The sequence below is a fragment of the Nicotiana tabacum genome, chromosome 8, assembly GCF_000715075.1.
Source record: "Nicotiana tabacum cultivar K326 chromosome 8, ASM71507v2, whole genome shotgun sequence".
Taxonomy (NCBI): Eukaryota; Viridiplantae; Streptophyta; class Magnoliopsida; order Solanales; family Solanaceae; genus Nicotiana; species Nicotiana tabacum.
In genome coordinates this window covers 14,186,592-14,192,550 of record NC_134087.1, presented here as the reverse complement: position 1 = coordinate 14,192,550, position 5,959 = coordinate 14,186,592, and the positions used below count along the sequence as shown (strand labels likewise).

At 37.8% G+C, this 5,959-nt stretch overlaps 1 non-coding gene across 1 annotated transcript; it reads right to left on the bottom strand.

The window, feature by feature from the left end:
- Positions 1 to 222: 222 nt before the first annotated feature.
- Positions 223 to 329, bottom strand: LOC142163670 (small nucleolar RNA R71). Its single transcript, XR_012694615.1, has one exon. It is a non-coding gene; the product is annotated as a small nucleolar RNA R71 (small nucleolar RNA).
- Between the last annotated feature and the right edge of the window lie 5,630 nt (positions 330 to 5,959).

Below are 5,959 nucleotides of genomic sequence, written 5' to 3'. Positions count from 1 at the left end.
GAACGAAGATCCACACAATCATCTGATGAACTTCGAAGAGATAATGAGCACCTTCCAATATAATAGTGTGTCACAAGATGCAGTCTACTTAAGGTCATTCCCCTTTACTCTCAAAGACGATGCAAAGTACTGGATTCAAAGATTTCCTCAGGGATCGATTAGAACATGGGAGGAGATGACCAAAAATTTCTTGCTAAATATTTCTCCTCAACTAAAACGGGCAAGTTTAGAAGAGAAATCCACAACTTCTACCAGAACGATACTGAGACTATATTTGAAGCATGGGAGAGGTTTAAAGAGATAGTGTGAAATTGTCAACATAGCAGAATTGAACTTTGGATGCAACTCTATGCATTTTGAGATAGACTGACACTGACCTCACAAAGAACATTGAGTAATGTAGCTGGAGGTCTGTTGATGAAAAAGACTCCAGAGGAGATAGTCACTATTCTTGATGAATTGTCTGAAGATGCAAATCAGTGACCCTCTGAGATTGCTAAAAGAAGAAGGTCGACTGGTGTTTACCATGTTGATACTAACACATATATGCAAGTACAGCTTGATGCCATGGCAAAATAAATCAGGAAGCTGACCTTAGCCTCAATACATAATGAGCCTCATGCAGCATATAACATATGTGGAAGAGGATACCCTACTCATGAGTGTCAAGCTACCATGGAGGAAGTGAATGTTATGGGTAATTACAATTTCAATGCAATGGATCAAAAGCACCCCAGTTTTTTATGGAGTTCACCTAAGGGTACAGCAAATGCATGGCAGCAAAATAACTCCAAATTTCAAGGAGCTCCTATTTTTGTGAATATGTCGAGGCCATAGTTTCAGCCTCAACAACTAATTTAGTTTGGGTTAGAAGATTTGATGAAGTCTTTCATTGTCAAGACAGATGAGAGGCTAGATGCTCATGGTGCAGCTATCAAAGAGTTTGGGACAAGTTTGCATAATTGGAGAAACAAGTGGGACAAACTACAAATATATTGTCTGAGAGAATCTCAAGTACTCTGCCAGCTTGTGATGACCTGGGTCATCACTTGTTTTAGAAATAAATTCTGTGTTTTGAGGCCTTCAAACTTCTTTTTATCTCACCTCGATTTGCATGCACAATCCGGGCATGTATCAGGAAAGCCATTATGTGAAAATCTGTGAAAAATGATAAAATTTGCTTTTAAAATGAATTTAAGTTGACATCGGTCAATATTTTGGGTAAACGGACCCCAACCGGGACCCGTGATTTGACGGTGTCGGAGTGTCCATAGGAAAATATGAGACTTGGGCGTATGCCCTGAATCGAATTCCGAGGTCCCAAGCCCGAAAAATGAATTTTTAAAGAAAATTATTTTCTGGAATAAATATGAGTTTTTGGAAATGAAATGTGATTGGAATTTGATGGTATTGGACCCGTATTTTAGTTCCGGATTCCGGTACAGGTCTTATATGTAATTTAAGTTGAGCCTGTAATTTAAAAGTTCTTGAAATTTTCTTTGATTTTGATGCTAAATTCATAGTTGTTGATGTTATTTTGGTGATTTGATTGCACGAGCAAGTCCGTATGATGTTTTTGGATTAGTGTGCACGTTTAGATTGGAGCCCCGAGGGCTCGGGTGAGTTTTGGATAGGCCATAGAGTGAAATTTGGACTTAGGAATTGCTGGTATGTTGCGAAGCCTGGCTCGTAAATACGAGATTGAAAATGCAAATAAACCATCACAAATACGAGAGAAGTCCTGGTCAGGCCTGATCGCAAATGCGATCATTTCATCGCAAATGCGAAAAATCCCAGAAATCCCCATTGTCGCAAATGCGACTACCCCAAAATATAAATTCTCTTGGGCGATTTTCCAAAGAAAAGTTCTTCTCCAAATCGATTGTAAGTCATTTCTAACTCGTTTTCTTCAATCTTTAACATCTTTTCACATGATTTCAACTCAAAATCAAGGGTTTTCATGGGAGAAATTGGGTGTTGTAGGTAGAAACTAGGTTTTTCAAATTTTGGGGATTTGGACCTCGATTTTTGAGGTCTGATTTCAAAATAAATTATATATTTGGGTTAGTGGGGGAATGGGTAATCAAATTTTGGTTCGAACTTCGGGTTTTGACCATGTGGGCCCTGAGGCAATTTTTGACTTTTTTGGGAAAAACTTTAGAAAACCTATTTTCATGCATTGGAATTGATTCAATTAGCATTTATTGATATAGTTAAGTAACTTGTGGCTAGATACGAGCGAATTGGTGGTGTAATCAAGAGGTAAAGAGATAGTTGAGACTTGAATAGTGTTCGTGGCATCGAGGTAAGTGTTTGGTCTAACCTTAGCTTGAGGGATTAGGAGTTGTGTCCTATTTGCTATGTGTTATTTGTTGAGTACGACGTATAGGCATGGTGACGAGTATCTATACATTGGTGTCAAGCATGCCCGTTAGTCTTATACTATGATTAATATGACTCCGTTTGTATTGTTCATGCAGTGTATGATTTTGTGAGGAAGAGTGTAAAAACACGAAGGGTGATGTCGTGCCGCACGATGTATAATTCCATGCCGATTATATTGACTTTATGGTGAGGACGAGAGTAAAAGCACGAAGGGTGATGCCATGCAGTTTATATTGATTCTTATGGTGAGGAAGAGTAAAAGCACAAAGGGTGATATCGTGCAGTTTATATTGATTCTTATGGTGAGGACAAGAGTAAAAGCACGAAGGGTGATGTCGTGCACTTGTTTGATTTCTAATTCTTGTTGATACTTGAGTTATGGTGTTCCTTGTATTTACCTTCTATCTTTCTATCATCATATAATGTTTTCCTGCAGCATGTTTCCCCCCTCCCATTCTAAACTGTACATTCTTACTTTTATTTTTCGTTGTATATGATTTAACTGCACATGTTTATTGGGTAGTCCGGTCCTAGCCTCGTCACTACTTCGCTGAGGTTAGGCTAGGCACTTGCCAGCACATGGGGTCGGTTGTGCTGATACTACACTCTGCACTATGTGGAGATCCCAGTGCAGCAACGTTTGGACCTTAGCTTGGGTGGCTGCCTTCAGTCCATACGGAGATCCAAGGTAGTCCTGCAGGCGTCCGCAGGCCCTGGCGTCTCCCTTTATCCTTTCTTGGTGTTTCATTTATGTAATTCATAAACAGTGTTGCATTTATTTTTTGAACCTTGTTTTTAGTATTCCTAGACCGTCTGTGAAGTTGTGACACCAGTTCTGGGTAGTCTTTGTTTAAGAAATCGTATTGAAATTATTTAAATGGTTTATTTGTTTCTTCCGCTTGTTTAAATTCCGCTGTTTATAAATTGTTGATTCACAATTGTTAAAGGATTAAAATGGGAAAAAGGTAATTTGTTCAAACGGTTGGCTTGCCTAGCTTTCACTAGTAGGCGCCATCACGACTCCCGAGGGCGAAAAATCCGGGTCGTGACACAGTTAATACTGAGAAGAATCTCAAAGAAACGGTAAATGTTGTGACCATGAGAAGTGGGCAAGTGTTGAAAGAACCCACTCCAGGAACATGATGTAAGCAAAAAGTAAAAATGATAAGAAAAAGAAAGGCAAAAAAGGAGTAGAAAAGAAAAATAAAGAAGAGACTTCAAGAAGGGAGGAACATATGTGAGCGAGCACATGCCTGCTCTACGTTTTCCTCAAAATCTCTATAGAGAAAAGCTGGACAAGCAGTTCGAGAAATTTTTAGACAGGTTAATGTGAACCTGTCATTCACTGAAGTTCTCTCACAAATGCCAGCTTATGCAAAGTTCTTGAAGGAGATCCCTACAAAGAAGAAAAATATAGAAGAGACCTCAGTGGTCAAACTTACAGAGCATTGCAGTGCAATATTGCAAAATAAACTCCCACAAAAGTGTGAAGATCTAGGGAGTTTTACTATACCTTGCTATTTAGGTACTCTAAATTTCGATAAATCTTTATGTGATTCTGGTACCTCAGTTAATCTAACATCATTGTCTATTTACAGGAAATTGGAAAAAGAGATTGGAGATATAAGGTCGGTGTCAATATCTTTGCAGCTGGCAAACCAAACAACTATAACGCTCGAGGGGATAGTAGAAGATGTTTTGGTGCGGGTCGATTAGTTCATTTTTTCAGTAGATTTCATAGTAGTGAATATGGAGGAGAACAAAGAGGTCCCCCTCATTCTAGGAAGACCATTTTTAGCAACGAGTATAGCTATACTGGATATACATGATAGAAAACTCATGCTTAGAGTGGGTGAGGAGACGGTGATTTTTGAGATAATTGTAGCAACTAGAGTGAAAAAGGAGAAGCCAGCTGCAAGTGTTGAGTGGAAGGCGACGGGCGTGAAAGAGAAGGTTGCTGACAAAAAGATAAGTATGGGGTGTACCCTAAGAAAGTTGAGAAGAAGTTATCTGCATGGATATGTGCACTAGTTTGGGCACGTGCAATGGAGCCCGACTTTGATTTAGACCTCGACTAGAGATTCAGGGAAGTTTCCTCTACCTTATGCTTTTTAATTGTGTGTCATGGAGTCATGCCACAACTTAAAGTGTGGGGTGGGAGATAATTGTATATTGTATGTATATTAGTCTTAGTTTTTGCTTTAGTTAGCTTGATTATTTTTTGCTTTTTTTAGTTTTAGTAGTAGAAAATTTAAAAAAAACACATAATTTTTTTAAATTTTTTATTTTTAACGACGACGTATATCATTCGACATGTTTCTTGAGGGATTTAAATCGAAAGAAAATAGATAAAAAGATTTTCTTTTATAGGTAGTGCAATAATTCCCCCTTGGTTTTTCTTTGTACCGCGGTTTTGTTCCATGAGTGTTATTTGAACCGGGTGTATTTAATTTTTATTTAGTTAGGTGTAGGGAACCTTGTGCTATGATTTTAATGGGAAGCAGTATCTCTTGACTTCATTATGACTTGAGAATAGTAAGTGCTTCAGTTGTGACACTTAGTCTCAGTTTTTAACTCTTGTATAAGTACCTTAATTTGTGTGATCTTGACTTTGCTTAACTGCTTTGACTAAAGTGTCTTAAGAGACCGATCCTGAGAGAGTCATGTGCCATGGGTGTGTGAGATTTTTTTTTATTCTATGCATTGCATTTGATGTCTAGAACTTGCCCCCTGTGTTTGCAAAGCAAAATAGTAGTTTATTCAGTCTTGGAAGTGATATAGGCATTTCTTTGTGGATCCAATTATATGTTATTACCCACCTAATTGTTATGTATCTTAGTTAACTCCTTTGAGCCTATAATCCTATTTTATTTAGAAACCACATTACAAAACTTACCCATTTGTTTGAATTGACCATCTATTTGAACCTAGTACCTCCCAAGAGCACTTGAAATCATTATGAACTTTGTGGTGGTTGGTTAGACTTTTGAGTGGAACTAATGAAATAAGGAGAAAGGTGCGTTATTTTGAAAAAGTAAGAGCCACTTGAGCTGAATAAGAAAAGAAAAAAAATATAGTTGTATTGTTGTGCAAAATATTCTATGATAGTGGTAACTTTTGATGTAATTGTGCTTAAAGAATAAGAGAGTTAATGCATATTGATGTGAAGGTGGAGTTATGGTTTGACATAAGTGTGAGGTTTCAACTATTAAAGTGTATGTATTAAAGTGCTTAGGGAGGTGTGATCACTCTTATATCGATATGTATCATACCCATCTTATAGCCTACATTTCAACCAGTTTAAAGTCCTACTTGATCCTTGACTGAATGAATTCAATTAGTAGAGTAGTACACTACGGGCAAGCCTATGGTTCACCTTTTGTGGCACATGAATATCGTTTCTGAAAGTGAGTGAATTCTTCGTGTCTTGAGTTCCTAATTATTCTGGAATTTTATGTGTGTGGAACTACTCTCTTTTGTTGTGTGAGGGAATTGATTCATGAAGTAAAGGTAATGTCGTTGACCTCTATGTTAGGGTAAGTGAGTAAGTTGTGAATGATGTATGGTACTTGTG